Raw genomic sequence first — 18,819 nt, 5'->3', positions numbered from 1 at the left:
ATTGAAGCAGAAGTCCTAGAGGAGTGCTACTTACTGGCTTGCATTTTCATGGCTTACTCGGTCAGCTTTCTTAGAAAAACCCAGGACCACCCACAACGAGCTGGGCCCTTCCGCATCAATCACCAATTAGAAAAAACGCTACAGACTTGCCTACAGGCTGGTCTTATGGAGACATTTCTCAGTCAGGGGTGTCTCTTCTCAGATGACCCTTGCTTCTGTCAAGTTGACATCAAACTGGTCAGCACACCTTACTCTCCCCAAAACAGCATCCATGAATTACCACACACAGTTACTAACTGTAGCAAACACATTGTGCTTATGAAGTTGAAGACACACTTTTAAGTGCCCCACATTAAAACGGTCATCTTACCGTGAAAATTTGCATATGCCAGGCAAGTAATCTATCTTGGAGCCACATTCCCAACGCCATCATTTTTATTATCTCTTAATCTTATTATCTTAATCCATTTTGAGTGTGCAATTTGTTAGCATTCAAACCTGCCCCTTGAGGACCTGGCCAGTGGACAGGCGTACCTTGGCCTGCTGCTCAGCATCAAGTCTTGCGCTCATTGCTGCGTGGTCTTTCTGCGCATGTGCTGCGTCCCCTCATAAAGGGCGGCGTTCTCTCTGTCTGCACGTCCTCTCTCCCTCCTTTCCCATCTCTTTTTCTCTTCTTTCTCTTCTCTCCTCTGCTCTCTTCTTTCCCTTCCCCCTAATAAAATCCTCTACATGAATGCTGTCTGTATGATCTGAGTGACTCCACCGTGCCCTTGGCTCCACCTGCCAAGGCTGTCCCGCTGTTTTTAAAATACGACACAATTTATGTTTTTAATTACAAATTCAGCAATAATAAACAGGTGAGAAACCCTGTGTTTAGCACACACAAGTTGACATCTTTCTTTTTACTGTTGAACCCAGGGCCTTGTGCACACTAGACAAGAACTACCAAGAACTACACTTTCTCCATGAACTGACAACTTAGTAGGAGCGACTTGTAAACGCTTAGCTAAGGTTGTCTAGATGGGTTCATCTGGCATATGGGCGGGCCTCTGTTTGAGTATTTGATTTTGGGGTTCCCTGTGGCAGTTGCCCTGTTAGCTAGCTGCGACTCAGGTCCGTTTTGTGCCCAACATAGTGCCCGATGCAAGGCAAGCACTTGATAAATATTTTAATTTTTGTCAAACAAATGAACAATTTAAAGAGTAGAAGGTAAGCTAGCTAGACGGCTGTTTTGGGCCTACACAAACTACCCTCCTTTCTTGACTTATTTCCAGCAGTGTGCCATTTCAGCCCAAGTTGTGAATTTGCCTGAAAAATGAAAAGCCAACTACAGCTGGCGTTACTGGTTTTTTTATAACAAGAACTGACAGACTGAGCTTAAGCAGCTGTTTCTAAGTTTTGTTCATGGGAACTGATGAGCTTATTTCACCCAGAAAACCCTCTTTGCCAGAGGCATGTTGGTAGCACATTGGCTATTCTTGGAGTTAAGGGTCCCTGTGGATTGAACCCAGGCCTATGCCAGCTCCTGTTGCACCCTCTAGCTCAGGGCCCTTTGCAATTGGACTGTTAAGCATTAATAGCTGGCCTTGAATGCTGGTGTGGCAGTTTGAATGAAAATGGTCCCCATAGGCTCAGGAAGTGGCACTGTTAAGAGCTGTGGCCTTGTTGGAGTAGGTGTGGCCTTGCTGGAGGAGCTGTGGCCTTGTTGGGGTAGCTGTGGCCTTGCTGGAGGAGGTGTGGCCTTGCTGGAGGAGGTGTGGCCTTGTTGGGGTAGGTGTGGCCTTGCTGGAGGAGGTGTGTCTATGGATGGGCTTTTCTTACTGCCTTGAGAGCCAGATGTAGAACTCTCAGGTACCTCTCCAGCAGCAAGTCTGTCCCCCCACACCATGATGACAATGGACTAAATCTCTGAACTGTAAGCAAGCCCCAATTAAGTGTCTTGCTTTATAAGTGTTGCTATGGTCATGGTGTCTCTTCACAGCAATAAAACCCTAAGACACCTAGGAAGGAAGTAGTCTATAATACCCTTCTTCCTCATTCTACCAGGCTGTTTCTTGCCCCTCTAGCTTACCCTGCAATATCAGCTGATAAAAGTTGAAGGAATAATAATGGCTACCAGTTACCAGTTGCTAGAGACTATCAGTAGATGTTAAAGCCTCATTTTAAGGAAAAACCCTTCCCCTTCCTCTCTCTCTTCCACCTTTCCTCCCACGAGGTGTGCACCCTCGACCCCTTTCTCTCTTTTCCTCTCTCTCTCTCTCTCTTCTCTCCCTCTTTCTTACCTTTCTCTTCGTCTCTCTATTATAATAACCCATTTCCACACGGATGCAGCATCTGGGTCTGCCACCACCACCACACTGCCATGGCCGCATGTCGTGGGTAGCCCGCCAGCCCGCCAGCCCGCCAGCCTGCCAGCCCGCCAGCCCACCAGCCTGATGCTGCATCTTCCCAGCATGCCAGCATGGTTCCCTGCGTACTTGGCCCGGCCAGCTGGGGATCCCCCACCCATGCAAATTCATAACACTCTCGGCTCTTCTCACCCTGCCTGGACCCAAAATTTCTCCAACTCCTGTGCTTCCCTCCTCCAGTTTGTAAGTGAGAGGTAACCCATAACTCCAGTCTCACAATATAAATGACTTCATACTACCTCCTGCAGCTTCAGGCTCAGTGTCCTTACCACAGAGAGATGCCATCTCCTGATCGGAAGGTCTTTAAAAAAAAATAAGTCCTAGCTATAATTAACTACCACAGATGAGAAGAGTGAAACCCAGAAAAGGGAGACGACAAACCCAAGACCACACATCACATAAGTGTCAAGATCTAGCTTCACTCCTGGTATTTGCTGCCACACCTGAATAACAACTTTTGGGAGGGGAGACAGGAATGTGTGCACAGGGAAAAAAAGTCACAAATACAATGGACTCAGTCACATCCTTGCCAGCCTCAGTGGCAGTTACAGAAATGTCTGGAAGAACAAGGACACCGAGCATGTGACAAGAAGCATAGGAAGAATTGTTGGGCAAAGGTGTCATTGCCCTTTTTATGAGGCTACAAGAGAAATGTCTTGGCTTTATTCAGAGGGTCTTGAGCAGGGTTTCTGGCATTTGCAAACACCAGTCACCATAGAGATGAGGCCAAGTAGATACTGTTGTACCCTTTTCGAGAAACCCCCAGAGACCACCAAGGAGCCGGTTTCCGATGCAAGCACATAAGGGTCCTTTTATTCAGGTTCAACCTGGGCCACTGCACGGCAGATGGAAGGAAATGTGGCGGTGGCCACGAGCCCAGGTGTAGAGGGTTTTTATAGGGAAAAACCACAAGCCGGGAATTGGCAACTTGGGATTGGGCAGAAAGGATATGGGGCAAGGCGATTTTTTGAAACTATTGGTCTAGACTTTGGGTGTGAAACCACATTTGAAACCATTGGGTTAGATTTTTGGTGGGGAACCACAACCCGCTGAACAGGATTATCTGGACTGCTCAGCAGGATTATCTAGATATCTTCAAGGGCCATAAACTGCAGACAGGATGTCTGCTCTGTATCCGTTCGAGTTGTCATGGCACATTCCTGAGGTCCTTCCTAGAACTGAGTACAGCAGGTGGTCTGAGATGGTGGCCCTTTCCCTAAGATGGAGCCTGTAAAGTCAAGTCTAGGCCTTCACAATACCATACATGTGTTTCTTTTCTCTGCAGGTGTCTTCCCCATTCTAGCATTCCCAGGGACTGGCAGAGAGTTGAGGCAAAATAAATATCTGGAGACAAAAAGGAAGGATGACATTTCTGGGCACTTGTTATGGATGAGTGAGTGGAATGACATTGTTATCCCATAGCTGTGAAATTCATACAGAAACGGAAAGTATTAATCCCACTGATGTGAGGAGAAAGACCACCCAACCAAACCACCATGGCCAAATTAATTAAAGCAAGCTTTTTAAAAAAAATCTGTGTACACAGGATGTCTCTCCCTAAAGGCAGGATTCAAGAAATCAGCATTGGACATGAATAAGATAAGCGTTTTTATAGTTCAGGAGTAGGGGGTTTCCCAGTGGAAGATTTGGCAGGATTACAGAAGCAGACCATAAGCATAACAGGTTGGTCATAACAACCTCCTGGAACAAAGACATGGTTGCAAGGTGGTCATAACAGGGTGGTCAGAACAAGGTAGTCATAACAACAGATGTTCATAACAGCTCTTTGAAACAAAGACATGGTTGCTGTTTCCTGGAACAGGCAGTACAGAACTATTTGTAGTTAAGGTTACAGGTGGGGCATAGCCCAATCCTTGAGAAACAGATTTAATTATAAACAGAAACAAACCTAGTTTGTCTTTTGAAGGCTTTCAAGTCTAAGATGAAGGCAGGCTGGTTTATCAGGAAGTTGCCAGATAAAGAAAAAGTGGTTTTAGATATGGTTTATATTGTTGTAGCTCCCATGTCTGTCATGTTTATTTCCACACATAGCAAAGATTTAGTGAATGACTGGGTAAATCAATGAATAGAAGAAACTTCTCAAGCTCTGTCTTACCAGGCTCTTCATACTGAATGTATCGGTATGTCTCCACCTAGTGGACACTTGAGAGTTATGCCTGAACCTTGAACATTACCCTGCCCCCAACACTTGTTTTATTCTGTGGCTTCTTCATTTGCATGTTCCTGCTTCGCTCAAGGAGGATGGCAGCACGGCCTTGCAGGTGATCTGGAGAGCCAAAATGGGCAGCCCGAGAAAAGAAGCTATAAGAGGACAGAGTAGAATAGCTAGGATGCATTGCCTTAGAGCCGCTGGTGATGTGCAAGACACTGGTGTCCTGAAATGCATCCCTAGCTGTGTGGCCTTGAGCAAGCCATATCCTGTCTTATTTGGGGCAGCTGAGTCTGAAATCAGATACGTAGATGATGATGGTTCATATAATGTGTCTAGGACTATTTCCTACAGTTTGTAAGGACCACCATGTTTATATTATAGTAGAGGGCATTGGTTTCAGATCAAGTAAGGAACCCAAGCTTCAATGTTTTGTTTTGTTTTTTGAGACAGGGTTTCTCTGTGTAGCTTTGTGCCTTTCCTGGATCTCGCTCTGTAGACCAGGCTGGCCTCGAACTCACAGAGATCCACCTGGCTCTGCCTCCTGAGTGCTGGGATTAAAGGCATGCGCCACCACTGCCCAGTGCTTCAATGTTAATAAGGGTCAGATCTAAAGTATGAGCTCTGATCCTCCTGACTTTGATGCCCATGCTGTTGGCATTACACTGTGCCACATTTTAAAGATTACACCAAAATGGTCAAAAGTATGGCCCCTAGAGCTTTGTTCTCTGTGAGTGGGTTCTACCTATGGACCCACCCAGCAATGTGTGGTCTTGGACAAGTCACTTAATCTCTCTGAGTTTAGTTTTCCTGTCTGCAAATTGGAATAGCAAAGTACTGGTATAAAATTTTCTGCACACCCACATTCCACCACTTGGAAGGTTATCTAGATGTCCTAGCCTTTAACTATACATATGTATGTGGATTTCTCTTAACCTCCTAGGATCCCTGATCTACTTCCAAATCCCAGACCTCTCTTGGAAGGTGTGTTGCTTTAAAAAAAAAAATGACACAAGCTAGAGTCCTCTGAAAGAAAATCAATTGAGAAAAATGCCCCCATCAGACCGACCTGTAGGCAAGCCTGTGGGACATTTTTTGATTGGTGATTGATGTGGAAGGGTTGGCCATTGTGCAGGCCTCGGCTGGGGCCCCATGTTGTATAAAAGAGAAAACTGAGCAAGTCGTGGGAAGCAGTGTTTCTCTGTGGTCTCTGGTCTAGTTCTTGCCTTCAGGTTTCTGCTTAGAGTTCCTACCCTGACTTCTTTTCATGAAGGGACTGTACAGCAAAATAAACTCTTTCCTCCTCAGGGTTCTTTGGGGTTTTTTTGTTGTTGTTTATTTGTTTGTTTGTTTTTTGTTTTGACAGGGTCTCTCTGTAGCTCTGGCTGTCCTGGAAGGCTGGCCTCAATCTCACAGAGGTTCACTTACCTTTGCCTCCCCAGTGCTGGGATTACAGAAGTGTGCCATCATACCAGGCCTCCCAAATTGCTTTTGGTCCTGGTGTTTATCACTTCAATAGAAGTATAACTAAGAGCCAGGCATGGTGGCTTAAGCTAAGAAGCAGAGGCAGGTGGATCTCTGAGTTCAAGGCCAGTTAGGGCTACACAGAGAAACTCTGTCTTGAAAAACAAAAACATTAATTGATTAAAAAATGAAAAAAGATAAAAAAAAACCCACTGGGCATGGGGGCTCACACTTTAATCCCTGCACTTATGAGGTAGAGGTGGGTAGATCCCTGTGAGTTTGAAGCCAGCCTGGTCTACAGAGTGAGTTCCAGAACAGTCAGGGCTACACAAGAAACCCTGTCTCAGGAAAAAAAAAAAAAAAAAAAAGCCTAAGACAGGTGTGAAATGTAAACAAGCAGGCCCAGCCACCTTGGGATGCCCTACATGCCATCTGAACGTGTCTGGTCTTGGCTTTGGAGTGTAGAGACATCTAGCTCGTTGCCTGAAATTTGTGCATATGCACTTATACACACACACATGTGTGCGTGTGCACGTGAACACACACACATACTTTTTTTTAAGATGTCATAGTTTGAACTGAAACGTCATAGACAGGGTGACTCCACAAACATTTGTTCTCTTGGTTCTAGAAGCCAAGAAATTCTAGATGAAGGTGGCAGCTAACACACTGGCCAGTGAGGGTCCCTGCCTCTTAGACATGTCTCCACACCTCACAGACAGGGCAGGAAGGCCAAGGGCGCTTTCTAAGATCCTCTGCACTCACAGCTCTAGAGCCAATCACACACCCTGGTTAGAAGCTACACATGAGTGTGAGGTGGAGGACAGACATAGAATTCAGTCTGCAGCACAAGTCTTTCAGAAAGTCCATTTTCTAAATCTCTCCTCCTGTTACAGGAGTCTTTAGGGTCAGAGCCTGGGCCCCGGCAGCCCTGACTGGCCAGGCTTATTGTTAGTGTGTCAGCTCACGAGGTAAGTAATAGTGAGAAGCAGGCAAAGACTTAGTCAGTGTGGTCACATTGGGAAGAGGGAGAAGTAATGGGGTCCCTCCCTGACACCAAGACACAAAAAGACCAGAAGAGTGCGTATCTGTATTTTATTTCTTCTGTTGCTGTCATAAAATGTCGTGACCCAAAGAGACTTATAGAAGAAAGAGTTTATTGGACTTACAGTTCTAGACTGTCCTGGAGGTTGCACATGGGTAGTAGGAGCAGGAAGCCGAGAGCTCACATCTCCAAACACATGCACGCTGTGGGATGTCTTTCTGTACGCCATGAGTGTGTGTTGCTCTGGTTGGTTGATAAAGTCGTTTGGCCTATGGCAAGTCAGGTTATAGCTAGGTGGGAAATTGAAGAGAGAGACAGGAAGAAGAAAGGCGGAGGGGAGAGAGACGCCAGCCGCCGCCAGGAGAAGCAAGATATAAAAGTATAGGTAAGCCATGGCCATGTGAGAACTTATAGATTAATAAAAATGGGTTAAGTTCTAAGAGCTAGTGAGCAAAAAGCCTGCCACAGGCCATGCAATTGGTAATTAATATTGAGCCTCTGAATGATTATTTTATAAGTGGCTGTGGGACCTTGGGGCCGGGCGAGACTGGAGAAACCTTCTGGCTACACAGGCATGAAGCAAAGAGTGAGGAGGAAGAGGGAAGAGACTGTAAGTCATCAAGCCCCCCACCCCCACCCCGAGTGATGTACTCCTTCCAGCAAGGATCCTCCTCCCAAAGGGTCCACACCCTCCTGCCAACAGTGCCAACTGGGGACCAATGTTCACATACCTGAGCCTATGCAGGGCAATTCTTATTTATACCACCACGATAGCTAAGGAGTCTTCGTCAAGGTGTGGTCCCGTCCATCCTGACCCATCATTGCCTCTGCTCCAGTCTCTCCTGAAAGGTGTTCTGACAGGCTGTCAGTTCCGTGTGAGATGTACTGAGAGACAAGCATCCACCTCAGCCTGGCATCAGCCTCTTTCTTCCCCAGCATGAGACTCCTTGGGGGTCTATTTTCACATTATCTCTGACAGCTAAGGAAAGGACATCGGTGTCTCTTTGGCATATCCTCACTTTCATTTAAACCTTGGTAACCATCCTTTCCACTTTGGGCACAAGCAAACTCCTTACATATGTTTGTAGTTTCATAAAAAACCCTTCACTCGCTGTGTCCTCTTTCCCAAGAATGGTTTGGTTGCAATCTAATGGTTGCTAATTCACAAAGCTGTCATCAAAACAGGTGGCTGCAAAGGGTGATTGCCCATGCAGTATGCTAAAGCTTTCCGACAACATCCCCACTGGGAGAGACAGCAGGGAAAAAGCCATCCAGTGGGAAAGTTAATTTAACAAACCTTCACCAAGGGCTTGAAAAGCACCTCATGCCCTCAGCCAGGGAGAATCGTGGCATTAGGAGAATGTGCACAGAACTGTAGGGAAATGCCTCAGAGAATGCAGAGCTCTTCAAATGTCCTACTCCAGAGGAATACAGAAAGCACATTAAGTATCTTCTCCCCACTTCCCGTTTCCATCCCTTCCCCCAGTCCTGGCCATATATTTGATGTCTTTGCTAGCACAACTTGAAGTACCCTCAGAGGAAAAGGAGCTGGTCACAGTGACCTGGGAAAATGGTGATGCCTCTCAGCCACCAGCATGCTCAGTGGTTTCTGGACCTCTGGCTGCAGGTGGCAGAGGACAACTTCAGTGTCATTCCTCAGGTGCTGTTCACCTTGTATTTGAGACGTCATGTCTCATTGGCTTAGAGTTCAACAGGTAGGCTATTCTAGGGCACTGCAAGCCCCAGGGACCTCCCGTCTCTGCCTCTAAGGGGTTGGGATTACAAGCGCACACTGCCACCCCCAGATTTGTTATGTGGATTCTCACGTTCAAACCCAGGTCTTCAAGTTTGTGCAGCAAGCACGTCACTGTCCGAGCTAACTTCCAAGTCCTCAAACTTGTTTTTGATGTAGTCTCAGCAAGGGCAACCAAATGCTGCCCTTGTTGCAGTCCTGTGGAAGTAAGAGTCTGCTTGCGATAACCACCACTGTGTTCTTTGTATTAGTCAGAGTTCTCTAGAGGAACAGAACTGATAGAATGAATCGATCATCCATCTGTCTGTCTGTCTGTCTGTCTACCTCTCTGTCTGTCTGTCTATCAAGGGGATTTATTAGAGTGGCTTATAGGCTGTGGTCCAGCTAGTACAGCAATGGCCGTTTACCAACAGAAAGCCCAAGAATCCAGTAGTTGTTCAGCCTACGAGGTTAGGTGTCTCACCTGGTCTTCAGTATACACCAGAATCCTGGAGAAGTAGGCTGTAATGCCCATTCTGTGCACATTCTCCTAAGGCCAGCGAGAGCAAGAGCAAGTAGGCAAAGAGCAAGCGCTTCCTTCCTCCATGTCCTTTATATAGATTGCCAGCCAAAGGTGTGGCCAGTGTTAAAGATGTATCTTCCCACTTCAAATATCCAGATTAGAAGCAGGTCTTCCCACACATAATTTAATTAAGACAAAGTCCCTCACAGGTGTACCCAGCTTCTTGGGTTGTAGTCAATTCCAAATGTCATCAAGTTGACAACCAAGAATAACTATTACATTTCCCGTCCTCAGAGCAGTAGAAGAAAGGCCACCTCCCTCCGTGGGCTCGTCTCATTCTAAAAGCTCTGGAAGTAGGTCAGTATTTGATGGCTTCCTTTGTTCTAATAAAAGACTAAGAGCCACACTTCCCAAATCTAGATTGTCCTCTGGGCCTTGACGCTGCTGTAGTAGCCTGCCAGGCAAGACACGCCCACTTGTGCAATAGGGGCCTGACTGTCACTGGGCGACCAACTACTCTCTGATTGGATCTGGGGCCTGCTCCCCATAAAGCTGGTCAAAAACCCATGACTGAGAGGTCGCAGGCCTGAGAGTGGAACCCAAGAGGTCAATGAAAGAAGAACAAAGGGAGGGGAAACTCCACATGTGCAGTTTTTCATTTGTGTTGGTGGGGGAATACAGGTACAGAGGGAGCCTTTGTAAGAGTCAGAACCCACCACCCATGTCTGAGTTAGGGTCACTACTGCTGTCATGGACCACCGTGACCAAAGCAACCTGAGGAGGAAAGGGTTTATTCCACTTTTAGTCCACATCACAGTTCATCATCAAAGGAAGTCAGGACAGGGGCCTGGAGGCAGGAGCTGATGCAGAAGCCATGGAGGGTGCTGCTTACTGGCTTTCTCCTCATGACTTGCTTAGCCCGATTCTCATAGAACCCAGGACCACTAGCCCAGGGATGGCACTCTCCATAATGGGCAGGGCCCTCCCTGTCAGTCACTAATGAAGAAAATGTCCTACAGGCTTGCCTACAGCCCGATCTTATAGAGGCGATTTCTCAACTGAGGCTCCCTCCTCTCTGATGACTCTAGTTTGTGTCAAGTTGACATAAAACTAGCTAGTACGACCCATTTACAAGCCAGGGTAGCTATAGGGCAGAAGGGAAAGGGTGGGGAGGGAGGTTCAAAACTTTCCTTTTGGTCTGTTTAGTCGTTGTTCAGAGTAACCACTGAGGAGTAGTCAATTCAAGAATGCTATATGGTTGATAAACATCTTTCCTAGTTGGACATTACCTGGGGTTCACAGGGCAGGGGAGTAGTCAGAAATCTAGAGAAGCTCAATGTGGTGGTGTATCCTTTAATCCCAGCACTTGCCAGGCAGAGGCAGGTGGATCTCTGTGAGTTCAAGGCCACCCTGGTCTACATAGTGAGATGCACAGAAGGAAAAAAAAAGGAAGGAAGAAAGGAAGGAAGGAAGGAAAGAAGGACAAACAAACCTAGAAAAGCAAGTTAACTTACTTCTGGAAACCAAATTACTATAGTTATTGGAATTGTCATAGTTCAATAAAAACGGAGGAGCTTACAAAATGGCATGGCCCTGGCTAACAGAACCTATTATCATTAGTTTGCTGAATGGTCATGTTGCCAAACTGCCTTCTCACTATTTGTGTTTAAACCCATAGGCCCAGCCTTGCTCAGCTCTGTCACAGAAATGTCTTTCTGCAGGGGCTAACAGTCAGTGTAGATTTATAACTGGTCAAAGTGCTGAGACGTGGTGGGAGTTGGAGGAGAGAAATAGAGGGTAGATAGTATCATATTTTGTTGTATACATGTCTGACATTCTGAAATAATAAATTTGAAAAAGAAAAATAACAAGGGAGGCATTCTAAATGGAGAGGCAGAGTTGAGAAGGTGGGAATGGTCAGATCAACTCCATCTGCAAGCCATTTGCCTCAGTTTTCCTACCTGTGAAATGGAGGTGAAAATTCTTACACAGACTTTACTACAAGGGCTGAGATGACGCTTGTAAAGGGGAGCAAGAAAAATGCATAGATGGAAAACATACCAGCCCCCTCACAAACGAAAACTGTGGCCCATGAGATTTCAGTGACAGAAACATCTCCAACACGACTGACAGAGGCGTGGGATGCAGGCTGTGCTCCTGTGGCCTCTGAGATGAAATGTGACAATTGGCTGTCATTCAGAAAGTGAAATTCCCTTCCACTAGTGATAGCTCCTAGCAAAGATGCTCCTGAGCTCCAGGGACAGAGACTGTCAAGAGTGTCACGAATCAACCTGAAGCTGAGTACAAGCGTTCTCATTCTCCACAGTGCCGCGTGAGGTGGGGGAAGTGCTTGACTGCCCTTCACTAGAGGCCTTACAGAGCCAGTGACGGTCTCTGGGGAGTCAGCCTACTGGGGAGGTGGGTTTAAGTAATTAGCGATCAGACTAGAGGCTTCCAGACCCAGGGTCTGAATGGTGCACAGCTTCCCTCTTGCATAGCTTCTGTGAACACAGCATTCTGAATGTAGACGGCAATCTCTCTCCCACTGGTGCTTCAAGAAGGCCTGTGTCCCCCACTCTCCTGATACAGTGACAGTCCATCCCATGGGCAGGAAGAATGGTGCTGATGACGGAACTCATTCACTAGACTCGTGGACCAAACTCATGGTTGGTTGGTTGGTTTGTTTCTGTTGAACTTAGTTCAAAAACCACCTAAGAGGGTCTGGGGATGTGGATCAGACTGTAGAGTCATGAGCAGGCACAAAGTGCTGGGTTTTATTCCCAGCGCCATAAACTAGGTGTGGGGAGTGGAGGCAGGAGGATCTGAAGTTCAGAGTTATCTTCAGCTATATGGTCAGTTCCAGGCTAGCCTGATATTCATGAAACCCTGTATTCAAACAAAATCACAAGAAATACATAACAGAGTTTTTGTGTGCCGTTCACACACTTGTATTGCAAATTAATCTTAAAAATAGCCCTTTCCAGGCATGGCATGTCAGGAGTTCAAGTTCATCCTCAGCTATATATTGAGTTTGAGGCCATCTTGGGCTATATTACACCCTAGACCAGCAGTTCTTAACGTATGGCTCCGAGACTCATTTGGGGGTGGAACAACACTTTCACAGGGAAAGACCATTGGAAAACACAGATATTTACATTACAGTTCATAACAGTAGCGAAAGTACAGTTACAAAGTAGCAATGAAAAACAATTTGAGGTGGGGAGGTCACTACCTTCCGAGGAACTGCATCAAAGGGTTGCAGCTTTGGGAAGGTTGAGAACCACTGCCTAGACCCTGTCTTAAAAGTTAACTAAGGAAACAAACACTCTTCTTTGAGCTTATAGTAAGAGATTGATTCATAACAGACATAGAGATAGAACATGCATATTTATGTGGGAGTGAGTTAGGGTGTAGGCTATGAAAGGGGGCTATAAGGAGGAGAAAAGAGGGTTGGGAGAGGGTGATAGAACACAAGAGACATGAAAAGGTAAAGGGATTACTGGGGATGGAAGGATACAAGGAGGGGAGAGGGGATTGTCTAAAAATATGTATGAAAATGCCATAATGAAGCCAGTGACTCTGTATGCTAATTAGAATAATGCATAAAAAATGGAATAATAGAACACTCTAATTATACAAAGGAAAGAATAAAGAGGCTCTTCCCTAGCTTGATTGATGATTGGAATCCATTTTTTTCCTTTATGAAAAGAAGTCCCATATTTCAGCGACGGAGCTGCTTCTCGCCCCCTTTTCTCCCCTAGCTGGTGGGGCTTTGTGACCCATTTCTCTTCTTCTCTACTAGATAAGTAAGAATAATGAATCAGCCCGCCGCTCACTAACTTGATGAGGATAGATAGGGTGGCAGGTTTTAATCAAATGCAGTCCCAGCAAAAAATAAATGAATGCCGAGAGATCATTACCCATGCTATGTAATATCTATCATGGTAGGCATCCGTCTTCTGAGGCCACAGGAAGGATTCCTGTCGGAAGCAAAGAGTGAGGAATGATTCCTCAGGACTACAAAGACCTTGGGACTCTGCCACCTTGTCTGTCTGTCTTTCTTTCTTTCTTTCTTGCTTGCTTGCTTGCTTTCATTTTTTCTGTTTTTTTGTTTGTTTGTTTTTTTTTTTTTTTTTTTTTTTTTTTTTGAGACAGAGTTTCTCTGTGTAGCTTTGGAGTCTGTCCTGGAACTCGCTTTGTAGACCAGGCTGGCCTTGAACTCACAGAGATCCACCTGCCTCCCGAGTGCTGGGACTAAAGGCGTGCGCTACCACCGCCCAGCCATTTTGCATTTCTTGAACCCCTATCAAAGGCTCCACAAGTGCTTTCTCGAAGACTTCCCGTGATGGGACACACACTTTCCCTCACTGTGTTTTGTTTTGATTTTTAAAATTTTTTGAAACAAGGTCTCATGTGGCTCAGGCTGGTGTTGAGCCCCTGATTCTCCTGTCTCTACTGCTCAGTGCTGGGATTACAAGCATGTACCACCACGCCTGGCTCAACATCCTGGGAAGGCTTTGCGCTGACTAAGTCCTTATTCATAAAGTGAACTCTGATCCAGCCCACCGTTGGAACAGCCCTGATCCCTGGCGCCTTGCTGACTCCTCTCTCCTGTCCTGCTGCCTCTGCTCACTTCCTTCTCCTGAGACTGACTTCGTCACGTCGTTTGTGCCCGTGCCCCGCCTTCATTTCTATTCAAAAGTCTCACAGCCTTTTCCTGTTGCTGTAACAAGATCCCTGGCAGAAGCAGTTTAAGGAAAAGAAGGTTTGTGTGGATTCATGCTGCGAGGCCTTGGTCCACCACGGTGGGGAGTTCATGGTGGCAGGAAGGTGAGGTAGTTGGCCATGCTGGACCCAGAGACAGGAAGCAAAGAATAGTGAATACTGGTGCTCAGTACTCCACCCCCCACCTGTCTCTGTCTCTCCCCCCTCAGTGTGCATGTATATGAGTAGCATGTGTGTGTGTGTTTGTGTGTGTGTGTGTGTGTGTATGTTTGTGTGTGTGTGTGTGTTTGTATGGGTGTGTGTGTGTTTGTATGTATGTGTGTGTTTGTATATGTGTGTGTGTTTGTGTGGGTGTGAGTGTGTTTGTATGGGTGTGTGTTTGTATGAGTGTGTGTGTGTGTTTGTGTGTGTGTGTGTGTATGTGTGTGTGTGTATCTATGTGTGTGTGTGTTTGTATGGGTGTGAGTGTGTTTGTATGGGTGTGTGTGTGTTTGTATGTGTGTGTGTGTGTTTGTTTGTATGTGTGTGTGTGTTTGTGTGTGTGTGTATGTGTGTATGTGTTTGTATGTGTGTATGTGTGTGTTTGCATGGGTGTACCCAAGGTTGTGTGACTGTGAAGGTCAGTTTGGTGTCTGCCTCAGTCCCTCTTCATGTCATCTCTTTCTTTGTCTCTGTTTTTGACATGGTGTCTCTCTATGTAGTTTTGACTGTCCTAGTGCCTCCAGCTCACAGAGATTCTCCTGCCTCTGCCTCCTTAGTGCTGGGGTTGAAGGCACATGCCGCTGTGCCTGGTTCCATGTCTTCTCTTGTGGGTGACAGGGTCTCTTATTGAACCTGGTGCTCCTCAGTTCAGCTACGATGGCTGGCTGTGAACTTCAGGGATTCTGTCTCTGCCTCCCCAGTTCTGGGGTTGCCGGCACTCAGCTTTTACTCAAGGGCTGGGGATCTGAAATCAGGTCCTAACACTTGCAGAGCAGGCATAGTACCAGTTGGGTGATCTCAGCCTCTCTCTTTCTCCTTTTTATGCAGCCTAGCATCCCTTCTCATGGATGGCGCTGCTCACATTTAGCATGGGCCTTCTCACCTCAGGAAACCTCATCTAGAAACTCTCTAAGAGACATCCCAGATGATTCTAGATTAGGTCTACTTGATAATCATCAGGAACCCTCACAATTGTCCTGCATCATTAATGCCACTACCCCACCCCTGCTGCTAAGATGCAGCCCTGCCTGGGGGTGCATCTAGAGGGAGCAGCAGAAGGGAATGGGGCCTCACTTCACTTTGGCCTATGCCAAGGCACAGCGCTTCCTGGGTGGTGGAGTCAATGCTGCATTGGTGCTTGTGGAAGGCAAGGGGGTCACTGCAGACAAGGTCCTGCTAACTTCAGAATGGTCCCCATTCATTCCTGCCTCTGTATATTTGGTGGCAGCAGTGACCAAAATGGCCTCATCAGACCAGTTCAGAGTTTGTACACTGTTCCTAAATGCTCTGCTTTTGATGGTTGTATGACTCCTCTCACGTCTTTGGATAAATCTCCTGTTTTTCTGAGTTGGCCAGAGTTGCTTGCTGCGGGCGGGAGTCCATGACTCACACCAGTACTGGCTGAATGTGTAAGTCCTGTCGAGATCACTCCAGAGCACAGAGAACCATCATCCCCCTCATTCTAGAAGTCATCCTTCGCTTACTCTTGCCCAGAGCTCAGTTAGCTTTTTAATACAACCACATCATAGTTGGCTGATTTTAAACTCACTGGCCAACTGAAACCCTAGCAGTTTAGGGACAATGCCTAACTAAAGGAATATTGAGCAGAGTGGATTGCATGTGCGTTCTTCCTACCTAGGCGACAGTATTTTCACTGTCCTCAGACGTGAGCTTTGAGGGGGAGTCCTTTCAAGGGTTTGAAACTGCAGCCATTAGTTCTCATGACAAGGAACAAAAATAACGGCTGGTCATGGGGAAGAGCCTTCGCCCGCCCACTCGTTCCACAACATCCAGCAGCCATTTTGAACTGGATCTTTTCTTCATCCTCCTCATTATTCAAGGCACTTCGACAGGAATGCAGAAGACACAGCATCTTTGCTTCTTCCCATCTTGACCCTCCCAAGCATCTCTCCCACTCCACAGCTTCTGAACTCCAGAGAGTGTAGACGCTGTCTCCTACCACAGTCAAAATGGATCAGGACCTTCTTTCCTTCCACGCCAACCCTGAAGGAGGAGGAATCAAGCAACAGAAGCTGGGTGCTTAGTGACGTGCGGAGGGGTGGGTGCCCGGGGTAGAAAGGACAGCACGGTGAAGCTACAAATCTGACCTAGAACCAATGTCTGAGCAGGGGACAGGAAGGCAGGAGCAGATCATGGGTGACTAATTCCTTAGGCTTAACCCGACTGAGCTCTCAAGGACTTTCTCAGATGTTCAGCTAAGATGTCCTCACTGCCTATGTCAGAAAGCAAGCTCCCAACAACACTCATATTAGGTCCCCAGAAAGACCAGGTGGCAGGACAAAAGTCATAGGTAGCCTGGCAACAGAGATGACCCTCTGGCCTGTACACCCCGGGCCTTTGCCTAGGTGTGTAGTGTGAAAATGTGGCCTTTGGTCTAGCAGCATCAGTGGTTTGTATTGTCACAGGGCTCTCAGGGCTTGGATGCATACCGAGTCTGTAAAGCCTTACCCTACACCACCAGCAGTAAAAAGAACTTACAGTCCAGATGAAAGCCTGGTTAGCCTCGGTGGAGGCATCCTGGACCCCAGGGGTTTACCACAAAAACAGGGTTGTTGGTACTTTCTTGTGACGTGTGCTGCAGGACAAGGGACCCAAGTCAGTGTTTAGGAGACAGAAATGTGTTCTGAGAGTGAGGACCAGTCAGCTGCCAGAGCTGAGCCATCTTATGCTTCCTGAGAACGTAGCAGGAAGGCTGTCATGTGCTTGCCTGCTTGCCTGGCGGAGGGAGGCCGTGCCTTTGCTCTCCAGCACGCACATGTGAACTGAATGAGCCAGGAGTAGAGAGAGAATTATTTAACAATAAAAAGGAACAAAGTAGCTATGCTGTGAGTCCTATCCTCTCAGCTACTCACGAGGCTGAGGTAGGAGGATCCCAAACTCAAACTCAGCCTGAACGACTTAGTGAGGCCTTGTCTCAGAATAAGAAAATGTAATGCAGAAAATGAGGCTGAGGCTGTGGCACTGCGGAGGATCCCTCCATAATACGAACGAGGTCCTGGGTTCACGTCTGGGCCCCAAAGAAAGAATAGGAGAAAGGGGGAAGATGAAGAGGAGGAAGAGGAGGGAGAGGAGGAGGAGGGAGAGGAAGAGGGAGAGGAGGAGGAGGGAGAGGAAGAGGAGGAAGAGGAGGGACAGGAGGAAGAGAAGGAGGAGGGAGAGGAGGAGGGAGAGGAGGAGGAGAAGGAAGAGAAGAGGAGGAGGGGGAGGAGCACACACTTGGTACTTACTGTATGACTCTGTTTATATGACATTCTTGAAATAATGGAGATACAGAAATCTTGGTCAGGTGTGTGCTTGCTAAGGATTGGGAATGAAGTGCCTGGAGGTATGTGGGCCTGGTTGATGTGAGGAAAATAAATTTTTTTCTATCAAAGATAGCTAAGCCCGCCAAGAGTCAATATCCCATGAATCTTGGTGTATGCAAAGGCCCTGAAGCATCCCCCGGAAGTTGATGGCCTGGAGCAGCTGACTTCTTTCTGCTTCCCTTCATCTCTTTTGTGCCAATTCCTTTAACTCTAGCCATATAGAATGACTGTAGGGAAGAGACAAAATCTCCACCTGCTTTAGAGTGAAAGCCAAGTGAGCCTCTCATCCTGGTGTGCTTGCTGGCCCAATTTGGTCCGGGAGCACCCTTTTCTCAAAAAGACATTGCCTGGCTTAGCTGCTTGGCTTGGCTCATGTGCTTCTTTGTGTGACACTGAGGATGTTTGCTTTTAACACTGGGAGGGGCAGCAGGAGGCAGATCTTTGTGGCAGTGGCGTGGTGACTGTGGTGGCATCTACGTGAATTTACATATGATGTCACAGAACTAAACACACACTATACCAATGCCAACTTCCTGGTTTTGTGTATCAGACCCACCTAACTTCCACCACTGGAGGAAGCTGTGGGAAGGGACACAGGACCTTTTTGCCATTTCTTACAAATCTATAAATTAAGCATGATGGAAACCAGCAAGTTGAAAACAAGATGGTCACAGTGTGACTGGTCTAGTGAGAGCAGTCTTCAGAATTGAACATCCCGGGACCTTGTTCTGAGGCTTGTGTTTGGCTTCCTGCTGGGAGCCTGTTTGACAAAGACATCGTGTTACCATGCATTCCAGAATGTTCTATCACTCTGAAGGGTGCTACCAGGTTTTGAAATACATAAATGCATCAAGGGGAGAGTCTATACTCACAGAGCATCAGCTCAGCGGACCCTTGTTTCAGAGCTGAGAAAGCAAGTCCAGGATCTAGAAGAGGCCTGACCAAGTCTCCCCAGCAGCTGAGGCAGAGGCAGGGCTAAGGGTGAGCCCGCCTGTCACACCCACCATCCTCCCCTCTTTTCGGCTCTCCATTTACCCTGGAGGTTTAGGACATTAAAATTCAGAACTCATCGGAAGGTTAACTCTGAAAAGCAAGAGCCAGAGGAGTAGATCAACATCAGGGCATCTTTTTTAATTGCCTATTCACGCAGACAGATTGTCTTTTCTTATTCAGATCTAAACTTGGAGATGTGTCCTTCTTCAGGGCACTCGTTATCTGACGCCTC

This window comes from Peromyscus californicus, unplaced genomic scaffold (genome assembly GCF_007827085.1).
Source record: "Peromyscus californicus insignis strain IS unplaced genomic scaffold, ASM782708v3 Scaffold_24__1_contigs__length_46423439, whole genome shotgun sequence".
In the NCBI taxonomy this organism is placed as follows: Eukaryota; Metazoa; Chordata; class Mammalia; order Rodentia; family Cricetidae; genus Peromyscus; species Peromyscus californicus.
Note: the sequence above shows the minus strand (reverse complement) of the source record.